This window comes from Pseudorca crassidens, chromosome 17 (genome assembly GCF_039906515.1).
Source record: "Pseudorca crassidens isolate mPseCra1 chromosome 17, mPseCra1.hap1, whole genome shotgun sequence".
NCBI classification, from domain to species: Eukaryota; Metazoa; Chordata; class Mammalia; order Artiodactyla; family Delphinidae; genus Pseudorca; species Pseudorca crassidens.
The window spans coordinates 29,704,956-29,717,496 of record NC_090312.1 but is presented as its reverse complement, the minus strand read 5'-3'; positions in this window follow the sequence as shown (position 1 = coordinate 29,717,496).

Here is a 12,541-nt window from a genome sequence, read left to right as displayed (position 1 = left end):
CATCGTATTGCTTCCCTGTGCTCTGGTTATACTGACATCCACCAGCAGGTAAAAGTGTCATGCTCGCTCCAACTTCCAGGCTCTTCACACACACTGATGTCCTTCCTGGAATGCTCTCTTTCCTCTTGGACTCAGCTCTCCCATATCCTTCTCATCTCAGCTTAGGTACCATCTTCTTCCCTGATACTTACATTGCTCTTTGTTATCTGTTTTTCTTTAAAATTTTCTTCTTTTCTTTTCTATCCTTCGTCTTTGAAGTTCCTTGAATTATTGCCCGTCTTTCTTGGTAGTAGAAGTCTCTGGTGGCTCTTTGGTCCAAGAGTTCCCTTTCTCTGGGAACTGTCCCCAGGACATAGGAATGGTCTCTCAGAACCATTTCTAAACTTAATTATACCCCTTCATCCTGCCCTTGATCCAGGGGTGAGCATCTAACTTAGGCTGATAATCCGGTTTCATTCTGCCAAGAATTTGGAATTTTGAACAAAGAGATGTAGAGCCTCAGGGGAACTGGAACTGAGCCATGTCAATGGCGGCTCTCTAAAGCAAAGACTCATGAACTCCTGCCTCCTAGTCCCCAGCCAACACTCGTTCCTACCCTCCCTAAGACTGGTTGTTCACCTCTTCTTTGGGTTTCTAATTTCCTTGGACCTCCTTCAAATACAGTCCCCTTTTGACTTAAACTAGCCAGAGCTGGTTTCTGTTACTGTTAGACTGTGAGCTCCGTGATGTAATTTGAGAATTTCTTCTCATTGCCCAGCTGTTATAAATCTCTTAGATACCCTGATATTTTACAAGCATGATAGGAAAGATATTCACTCATTTCTAGATTTATCTTTTTTTTTTTTTAATGTTGAGCCTTCTTTTAATTTATTTATTTTTATTTTTTGGCTGTGTTGGGTCTTCGTTTCTGTGCAAGGGCTTTCTCTAATTGTGGCAAGCGGGGGCCACTCTTCATCGCGGTGCGCGGGCCTCTCACTGTCGTGGCCTCTCTCGCTGCTGAGCACAGCCTCCGGACGCGCAGGCTTAGTAGCTGGGGCTCATGGGCCTAGTTGCTCCGCGGCATGTGGGATCTTCCCAGACCAGGGCTCGAACCTGTGTCCCCTGCATTAGCAGGTAGATTCTCAACCACTGTGCCACCAGGGAAGCCCTAGATTTATCTTTTAAATTTTGGAGTTTTGAAGACTCTTAAAGGAAAGCTTCTATATTGATTATTATTTTATTAAAACATGTCAACATAAGCTGAGAGCTACTTAAAGAGAGCCTCCATGCCTAAGACCATTACTTGTCTTGCTCTTTACTCAGCTTAAACTAAGTCATCTCTTCGGAATGCCATGAGAAGACATTCTATCCTTTGTTAAGGGACTGACTGACCACAATTATATTATTATGCCTATGTCTGTTGAAAAATTCCAGGGAAAGTTAGAAAGAATCGCATGGGATTTTGGCTTGAATCAAATGAAACCAGTTTGGAATGAAAAAGCAAAGATAATTTGAGCAGTAAAATAAATTTCACAACTATTAAAAGTGCCAATTTTACTGCAAAGTTTTCCTTCTTTAAATGTCCTATAAGTTGTATATACAGTGTTGTACTTTTTAGAGGGTGAATAAGGATCTAGTTGTAGTAAAACGTAACTTCTGTTACATGGCATCTAGCTCCTTTGAGTCCCAGCATTATATCAATTTCTTGCATTATGTATATATATTTTTTCACCACCACTATTATATATGCCTCTTGTTCAGTTTGGGTTCTATGGTCATCAATTCTATGACACCGTCACCAGAATCATTAATTCCTTCCTCCACACCCACCAATCATTCCCTAACCCTGAATGGATTCAAGACATATCTTCCGTGCTTTACCACATAGGCTACTGAACATTGTGGAAGTAAAGTTATATGACCACAAACTGAAACTACTACAAATTTAGGATTTTCAAGTCCAGCTGGTCTCCCAGTGCCACTTGGCAAACCTTTAGTTGATTCTGGTTAATAGCATAAGCTCTTTCTCTTTTAGTACATAACTTTACCTCAGCCTGGACAGAGAAAAATAGAGGCCCTCAGATGCTAATAATTCCTCTTCCCTACATTATAAAACTGTCCATAGTAGTGTCCATCCTTCTTTTTTGTATTAAGGGAAAATGAGTTGATATTCATCAGTGATGTGCTGTATATCTCCAGCCAAACCTCTCTCCTATACTCCAGACTCGCATTGTTTATTGCCTGCTGAACATCTCCGCTAAGCTTCTCAAACTTAAGATGTTGAAAACAAAACTCCTGATCTTCCCTGCCAAGTTCTGCTGCTCCAGGGTATGCCCCTTGCCAGTTAATGATGACTCCATCCTTCTAGTTGTTCAGGCCCCAAATTTTGGAGTCATCCTTGCCAGCTAAGTCATTATCATCTCTTGTTTGGATTATTGTAATAATCTCCTAATTTTTCCTTTTTTCTTCTGCTCTTGTAGCCCTACAATCTATTCTCAGCACAACATCTGGAGTCCTTCTGCCAAAATTGTAAATCAGATCACATTCTCTGCCCCAACCTTGCCACTGTCTTCCTATTTCACCCCAAAGAAAAGCCTAAGTCTCTGCAATGGCCTATAAGGCTCTATACCAACAGGCTCACTATTGCCCTTATGGTTGACTACTCTTCTCACTCATCTGCCTCCTTGCTCTTCCTTGAATATGATGGACTTGCTTTGGCCTTAGGCCTCTGCATTGTTGTTCTCTGCCTGCAACAGTTTTCCCCAGGTTATTTGTCCGCCTTTCCGTTTACTTATTCCAGGTTGTTGTTCAAACATTTTCTTCTCAGTGGGTCCTTTCTGATCACCTTAATTAAAATTTCCACCCACCTAATCCTACTGACCACTATCTATCTCCCTTTCATGTCTTATTTTTCTCTGTAGTGCCTACCACGATCAAACATTTTGTATATTCACCTCTTTTTTTCATTGTCTGTCTCCTCCCACCAGAATGTAAGATGCATAAAAGAAAGAGATGTTTGTTTGTTTTCTTTACTGCTATATCTCCTAGTGCTTATGACATTCCCTGGCACACGGTTGAAGTTCAAAAAATGTTTGTTGAATGAATGAATGAATGATGTTTTCTTCTTCCTCAGTAACTTCTTTGTTTATACACTGAATCCAATCTCTACTGCGTGTTTAGAAATTGTTTCCTCAGCAATTCTCAAATTTTCCTGTATTTTTCCTCTCCCCTTCTCATCTAAATTAATGTTTACAGCCAGTAAATACGGTTAAACTTCACTAATATTTTTTTTTAAATCTTTCCTGTGTTTTCAAGTTCAGGCTGAGATTTTGTGAAAAATGCAAGGAACACAAAAGGGAATAAACACATTATAAGAAATGAGGGTTGGGCTAGAAGTCAAAAGTGAATTTCATATACCTAGAAATAGGAAAGAAAATGGGAGCAAGTTGAAAGATGAAATAGAATCTGAGGGCAGCTGTAGCCCAGAAAACATGGAGGAAAGAGGTTTAGTACGTGTGTGTGTGTGTGTGTGTGTGTGTGTGTGTGTGTGTGTGTGTGGTTGGGGCACTGTCAGCTAATCTTCTTGGTGATCCCCAGAGAGAATATGGAACCCTAACTGACAGGGAGCAAGGGCAGGAATGAGAAGTGAAGCCAAAAGGAAGAAACTTTTTGACATGTGTTTATGGAAAGCTTTATCGATCTGTTCACCCATATCCTCTCCCCACTGTTATACACACAGCTGTTCACTGCAGAGCCAGTGAGTATGCCAAGAAATAGTGTGGCATGTTTCAGATCATGAGTATATATTATTTTGACTTAGGTCTAAAAAAAATTAAGATGGAAAAATGATTAAAGGCAGCAGAGAAAAAGACAGGGTAGAGTAGCACTTGAGAGCATCAGCCCAGGCACCAGACTGCCTGAGTCTGAATCCCAGATGTGCTACTTACTAGCTGGATAACCTTAGGTAATTTACTTAGTTTGTCTGTGCCTCAGTTTTCCTATTTGTAAAAAGGACGTAATAGGGGTGTTTTCCTTACTGGGTCGCTGTGAGGATGAAATTAGTTAATGTAGATAAAGTACTTGAACCAGTGTCTTATATATGTGATATATTATAATTATGTGCCTGGGAAAGGAAAAAGAAAAAAGAAATCATGAACCAGTTCAGTCTGTTTTATTTACTCTAAATTGGCCCATGTCTTATTGTACTAATAACTGGGTTTGGTGGTCTATTGAGGGAGAAGAATAAGGGTTGAGTCTGAGCAATTGTTTGGGATTTCCAAAGGAGGAGCAGGGAATGGGGGAAATTTTAATTTGACTGGATGTTTAAAAAATGCAACTTGTAGCATGCCTTGATCAATATTCCTTTTGTCCCTTTTATCCATTTCTTGGTATCGTAACTAATTTTAAGGAAAAAACAAGACTTACTCCCTCCACAGAGCCTTTTGTAAAATCCCTGGCCCACTCAGAAGTCTCTTTATCTCTTGCATATGTTAGTTGTTCATTGCATTTAGCCCCATTTTATATTGTATAGTCTTAATTATAGGGACAGATATTAGTTCTTTATTATATGATACCATTAAGTAGAACATATTTTACTAATTACTATAGGATTATAGAGTATGTTTATTTATTGTAGCAATTTTTATGAAAGAACATTGATTTTCCCTTGACCTAACCTTTCCTGTAAGACCTTGTACTTCCTTCTTTTTATAACCAAACCTTTAGAAATGGAAGCCTGCATTTATAGTAGTGTGGTTTCCATTTCCATAGCTCATTTACTCCTTAACCCTCTACAAGTTTCTTTAATCCCTCTGCTCTGCTCAAACTGCTCTCACTGGGGTGTGCACTGACTTCTTAGTTGCCAGGGGCAATTATTTATTTCAGTCCTTATTTTGCTTAACCATTCAACATCAACATCTTGACCACTTCTTGAACTTTGAATCCTCTTAAAACTTCTGGAATCTTCTCTGTTGGATTCCAGAAGAGTCCTTCCCAACTCACCCCTCACCTCTGACCATTCCTTCTCTCAGTCTTCTTCATAGGCATCAGTATGTAAGAAGACCTTTTGCAGACCTTTCATTCCACAGCTGGTTAACATAATATTAAAAATTGGATGGTAAGGAGGGTTAATGCCATATTATTGGGGAATATTATTAAGAATTTAAACATTGTAGAATAATGTAACATATCAAATAATACATTCTAGGGAAAAGATCATTATTGAGATAATAACATGGTTTTGAGCACCCAAAGTTGTGGAAAAAAATTCTGTGAGAAAGTTAAACAACAATTATTTTGGTGTACAGAGGTAAAATTAAAAAGAGCACTTAAAAAGTGACCTTACAAAGCCAAAACCTCACTACAAAAAAATTTTAATCAGTTCTTAGAGAACTAACCTCCACAGAAGTTCTCTTTCATTCTCCTTTGCTCCCACAAATGCTTTTCTGAAGAGCAGATACTTTCAGGAGTGCACCAATTGTACATCATCTGGTGGTACTGGTAGGAGTAAGGACTGCTCTTATTCTCCACTCCTCTTTTCCTTTAGAAAGGATTTTTTTCCTCTCAGTTTTTTTACTTTCTGTTTCTCTGGCAGAGTAGAGCTATTTAAAGCTGGATGAGTTTGAGAGGAGGACCTGGCATGTGTAGGTCCTTCCTGTCCTTTTAGTTTTTAGGGTCTGCCTGCCTGCAGAGACTCTGCACTGGTGGATCATGTGGAAAGCTTAGTGGTAAAGGTCTCAAGCTTGCTTTTTATTCAGAGTGAGTGGGTGATAACATTTGCTTAATTCTAGGATTCAGAATCAGGAAGTCCGTTCTGGCCACATGTTCTCCAAGAGCCCTATTTTGGTCTCCATCTGCCTCATTCTTTTGTCCATCTCATTGATTCAGAATTCAGGAGAGGAAAACAGGGGAGTTGTTTACTAGTTCCCTCAAAGTCCAATATTAACTTTCATAGGGAATTACTCACCACTTTGTAATAGCATGCATCAGAGAAAATGATCATTTCACAGACATATTCTACCTGGCAGTAGATACAGACAGAAATCTTTCTATGATTTTCTTAATGCAAGACATAACTACTGTTAGGATGATTTAATCATCTCAAAGAGACCAAAATACATCCCTCTTTGATATGTTCATAATATCCATCTCACAATAGTAGATTCAGCAGAATTCTTATTGTCACATATTTTTGTTCCCTATTTTTGTCATGGAGCTAACAAAACAAAGAAGATTCTACCACCCAACAAAATAGGAAAGTACTAGAAACAGGTGCAAGAGAAATCCTGCCTTCTTCATTGGAAAATTAAATATTGTCTAATATCATATAGCTCTCCAGTTTTCTAGGATTTTCTTACCACCAATCTGAATAAAAACCGATCTTCTCCACACTCTAGAATTTTTTTTCTGCAACCATTGTTATATAAAAGATAAACTTTGAAATTAGGCTCAGAATCCATGACAAATGAAAGCTTTTTTCTTTTGGGTTTTATCTGCTATATAATAGTCATAAAATGCATTTTACAGTATTCACTTGAAGATATTAAAATGTTATAGCCTTTTATACACAGTTTCAATCAGCCTCCCAAATTTATATGTAAGGGAAACCTTGAGTCATTCCAGGTTAGAGGGAGAAGGCCTGGCACAGTTACAAACTGAAACTCTGAGGTTATAACCCTGAGATGTATGAGGTCTAATCAGCTTAATCTAGCAATGATTTACAGAGTAAACTACCATGTATGAAGCATGGTATTAGAAACTGGGAACTCCAAAGATTAACTGGACCTGGTCGTTTTCCCTGAGATTCTAGCTCATAAATGGGAGAAACAGATGTGAATTCAACCTATTGACTATCTACTTCTCCTCTTCTGAGGCACCAGGATAGCCATGCTGGGTTTTGGCCAAATGAATTAGGGCTAGGTCTGGGTACCTGAAAGCTGCATCTTGGGTTAGTAATTGCTCTGAAATATCCAGGAGTGGGTGGAACTAGTTGATAAATAAGAAAACAAAAACAAAACAACAAAAAACATGTCCTTGGAGAATTCTAAAGTCTATCACTTTCAGGCTTTCAAGAATGAAATTTAGTCACCATAAATTAAAATCTAAAATACCAGGAGTCTGGTAGACACCAGGACCAAGTAGAGAATGGGAACAGGCAGAAGGAAAATGAGAAGATCCAAAATCATTGCAGAGAACAGGCTAGCCAACCTGTGATTCATTTCTGGTGGCTTCTGGCCATGTAAATTGTGAGCTAAGGCCTGAGTTGGGAAAACACCAGCCAAGCACTAGATCATCATAGTGTAGTAGAAGGGGGACAGGGATTTCAGCAAATCATACAAGTTAGTTGTTATTTTCAGCAAGTTCAGTTTTTAAAACTGATGCATGGGGCTCTCCCTAGAAGAAGCAGGGTTATGTAGAGGTGGGATACCCAAAATAAGCAGGAACATTGTCATATCCATACATTTTTTTGAACTTCCTATATTTGCTTTCTTTTATGTCATGTGCTTACCTCTAGTTCTTGGGGTAAGTGAGACCAGCCCCACTTCAAACCATTAGTAATGAGAAGGGTAGGTTGCTCTCTAAAGGGAATATTGGAATGTTGTTTCAAAATTTAAGAGGAACAGATTTCAAATCAGCAAAAACAGATGTCCACAAAGAGGAAAGTTAAAATATCAAATGCGACAGAAGACAAGAATTACTAGGAGGAAAGAATACCTCTGAATTTTGCAGCTAAGCAAATGCCAATCTGTATCTTGGCTCAGCTACTTAATAATTTTGTAATCTCTGTCAAGTCAAATAATCTCTCTGAGTCTCAATGGTAAAGTCAAAATTCTGACTCATAGTTAATAACTTGAAGAAGAGGATTAGAAAACCCCTCAGTACATAGGTAGTTATTGCTATTAACAATCTTCAAGAAAATAGTCATTTCAGTGGCGGGAAATTCAAGCCAAAACAATGAATGGAGAGGAAATAAAAGTAATACCTGTATAGGTCAAATACAAGAAATGTAATCAAGTGAAATACGATGGAGAAATCAGATGGTAGCTAGAACATGACATCAAATTAAACCTATTTAACCATCCATCCTCTCCCCACCCCAAGATAGGGCAGATTTGTGAAAATAAGAAGGCTTGGTAGGCATAGCTAACTGAGGAAAAGATCATAGGGAAAGGAGAGAAATGAAAGAAATCAACAGGTCATTCAAAGTTTAATGTGAAGAAAAGACCACTTCTCTTCCAAAACTAAAGATATGGATAAGACGACGGCCTCTTCACAGGCCATCTCAAGTATTAATTCTTTTGTAAGTTTCTCCTTGATGCATCCAGCTAGGCCCAGTTGTTTCTCCCTCTGGCCCCCACTGTCCCTGACATACTTCCCACCATAGCCCTTTCCACATTGTAATGTGAAGGTCAATTTATATGTGTCTATCATGTTGCAGTATCTATATCTTCAGTGCCAAGTACATTTCTTAACCTATATTACCTACTCACTAAATGTTACTTGAATGAATGAATATATGAATGAGCACAAGAATTGCTTTCTTTTTCTCCTAAAAACAACACTACTACTATTAACTTTAATCTCTTGGGTAATTCAACTAAGAAGACTAGTATCTGGGGACTTCCCTGATGGTCCAGTGGTAAAGAATCCGCCTTCCAATGCAGGGGACGTGGGTTTGATCCCTGGTTGGGAAACTAAGATTCCACATGCTACAGGGCAACTAAGACCATGCGCCACAACTACTGAGCTCGTGCGCCTCAACGAGAGAGTCTGCGAGCCGCAAACTACAGAGCCCACACGCTCTGGAGCCTGTGCGCCACAACTATAGAGCCCATGGGCCCTGGAACCCACGCGCCACAACTAGAGAGAGAAAACCCACACACCACAACTAGAAAGAGGCCCGCGCACTGCAACTAGAGACAAGCCCGAGCAGACCACACACCATAATGAAAAGATCCCACATGCTTCAACAAGGATACCGTGTGCCGCAACTAAGACCTGACACAACCAAAAAAAATAAGGAAAATAAATAAATGAAATAAATCAATATTAAAAAAAGAAGATTAGTATCTGGCCAATTGATTTTTATACCAGGACATCTGAAAGATAGTCCTGTCTTAATAAACTTGAAAGTTAAGGTTTCATTTATCGAATGGACCCAGAAGAATTATTGTCCTCCTCCTTGCTGAATTGGAAGCTTACAAGTGTCTCTCCTTTGTTTAACTATGAGCCCCTCCAGGCTAGAAGCCAAGTCTTATTCATCTTGGTATACAATCCCCAAAACTTCACACACACCCTTAACTCCATAGTAGGAAACTCACACTTAGAGAAACTCTATAAATATTTGGGTAATTAATAAATGAGTATAACCCAGGTAAGTAAGATTTAAACAATGCCTAGTGTGTCACGTATCATTTAAACCTACAGTTAAATAGTTGTGCCTCTATTAAAGTGCACTTGTTTATGAAATGATTTAAGCACATCATTCACACATCATAAAGCTGCCCCCTTTTAATCCCTTTTTTATATTGCATTGTGAAACAGTTAGCTGTGATATCCCCACTGAGAGTATTTAGTGTAGGTAACTCAGTTTATTGGGAGAGGAAAACAGATTTTAACTGTTGCTTGTTTCATGTATATGTAGCTCAGTTTGCCATGTTAAAGAGAAGCTACAATTATTGACTTCCTTATATGCTACATATGGAAAATGGAAACAGACCATTGTCTGTGGTCAAGAGGAATAACTAAATAAAGGGAGTTAGGGTCCATCTCTGTGATGAAGTGTAGTTTAGTATTAAGAAAATCCTTTATTCCCAAAGACTGACTAGGATGATACTTTGAAAAGAATTCCATAGGGTTAAATGTAAGGCCCTAAAAGAATTCCACACAATGACCTCCTCTGCAGCATTTTCATGATTTGGATACATTTTCCATTACTTTAAGCCTTTCCCTTGAAATTACCCATTCCAAGATTCTTAACTCAGTGGCAAGAGAATTGTTGGCTAAAGTTAATGCCGCCCTTATACAAATGTTCCTTTTAAATTATGTGACTCCCATTTAAAAGTGGCTCTTTGTGGTCAAGATGGTTTTAGTTTGAGATTGTGCAAGAACATTTCGTGATTTTTGCCACTGAACCTGGGCTTTTCACTCTTTTTCTTGCAACCCTGTCTTTTCTCTTTGCTGAAGTTATTAGAGAAAGGTGGAGAGGCTTATAGGTATTTGCACATTGTTTTCTTTGTTTTCAGTTTTAGGTTTGACTCTTTCAAAGAAAAGAGAGATTGTCATAAATCACTGCTTATTGCTTAGAATTTCCATATTCATTCAACAAACATTTATGGAGTGCTGGCTGGAAGTCAAACACTGGAGGTACATATGTGTTCATATGTCTAAGGAGCCATGTCTTGTGGGGAAGACTTTCAAGCCTGTTAACATTTCCTGATCTGTGTGATGAGTGATGTAAGAGTAAGAAGAAGGGGCTTCCAAAGCACTGAGGCATGTCTAATTCCACACTGAAGGGAGTAGCTTCCTTTCTGGGTGGGTAACCCCATCCTTAGAAGAAGTGTGGGAGTTATCCAAGGAAGAGGAGGGAGTAGTAAGACAGATAAGATGGACAGGCCATTAAGGAGAAAGGAGTTTATGAAACTGCAAGAAGTTCTGTCTAGCTTATAAGGAGAGTGCAAAGAATGGAGTAATAAGAGATGAGACTGGTGAAGAGAATATGATTAAATTATAAGATTTACCATCTTTCGGGGCTTCCCTCGTGGTGCAGTGGTTGGGAGTCTGCCTGCCAATGCAGGGGACGCGGGTTCGCGCCCTGGTCTGGGAGGACCCCACATGCCGCGGAGTGACTGGGCCCGTGAGCCACAACTACTGAGCCTGCGTGTCTGGAGCCTGTGCTCCGGAACAAGAGAGTCCGCAGTAGTGAGAGGCCCGCGCACCGCGATGAAGAGTGGTCCCCGCTTGCCACAACTAGAGAAAGCCCTCGCACAGAAACAAAGACCCAACACAGCCATGAATAAATAAATAAATAAAATTCTTTAAAAAAAAAAAAAAAGATTTACCATCTTTCATCTCAAATATTCTATGAAATATAGATACCAAAGCTAATAATCCTTATTTTCTGAGTAAGGTGAGAAATGGTGATAGAAAATGAAAGAGGCTAAGAATTGCTTCATATATTAAAAAATATGGGGACAGCAAAGAATTTGGGAGATAGAGCCTAGAATCTCAGACAGTCTGGATGGAGGAAGAAGCAGGTGGACAAGTTGAAGAGATAGTGGTGGAGATAGAGGGAAAGGGAGAGATTAAGAAAGACATACACATATACAAACACATGTCAGACACAAACAGTGAGAAACATATAGCTGAGAGAGAAAGAAAAGAACACACAGTTGTCAGTGGATGAATGGGTAAGATGATATCACACACACACACACACAATGGAATACTACTCAACCATGAGAAAGAAGGAAATCGTGCCAATTGTGACAGCATTGATGAACCATGAGGGCATTATGCTAAGTGAGATAAGTCAGACAGAGAAAAACACATACTATATGATTTCACTCATATTTGGAATCTAAAAAAGCCAACTAATAAAAACAGAAAGTAGAATGGTGATCACCAGGGCTGGGGGATGGGGGAATTGAGGAGATGTTGCTTAAGGGTACAAATTTGCAACTAACAGATAAATAGGTCCTGGAGATCTAATGCAGAGCATAGTGATTACAGTTCACAATACTGTATTATAAAATTTAAAGTTGCCAAGAGACTAGATCATAACTGTCCTCACCACAAAAAACAAATAATTATATAGCATGATAAAAGTGTTACCTAATGCTATGGTGGTAATCATATTGCAATATATAAATGTATCAAATCAACACATTGTACACCTTAAACTTATGTTATATGTCAATTATATATCAATAAAAAAAGAATATACACCCAGACAGAGATAGTGGCAGTGAGAGAACAGAGAGACAAAGATAGAGATACATATAAAAAGACAGACATCAAATGGAGCAATAGAGAGCAAGAGACGTAGCAGCTACCACAGTTACTAGAACTTTGGGGAAAAAGGACTGCTTATAGAGGTTTTTAAGAAGGGTTTCCTGTACTGTCAATGTACTATGTTTTTTTTGTTTTTTGTTTTTTTAAAATTTTGTCTACTAGCTCCCTAGGTTACTTCAACCATTTTCATGGCTTTATTTATTTATTTTTATAAACTTATTTATTTTATTTTTGGCTGTGTTGGGTCTTCGTTGCTGTGTGCAGGCCTTCTCCAGTTGCGGCGAGCGGGGGCCACTCTTCGTTGTGGTGCGCGGGCTTCTCATTGCGGTGGCCTCTCCCGTTGCGGAGCACGGGCTCCAGGCGTGTGAGCTCAGCAGTTGTGGCTCACGGACTCCAAAGCGCAGGCTTAGCAGTTGTGGCGCACGGGCCTAGGTGCTCCGCGGCACACGGGGTCCTCCCGGACCAGGGCTCGAACCCGTATACCTTGCAGTGGCAGGCGGACTCTCCACCACTGCGCCACCAGGGAAGCCCCGTCAGTGTACTATGTTAT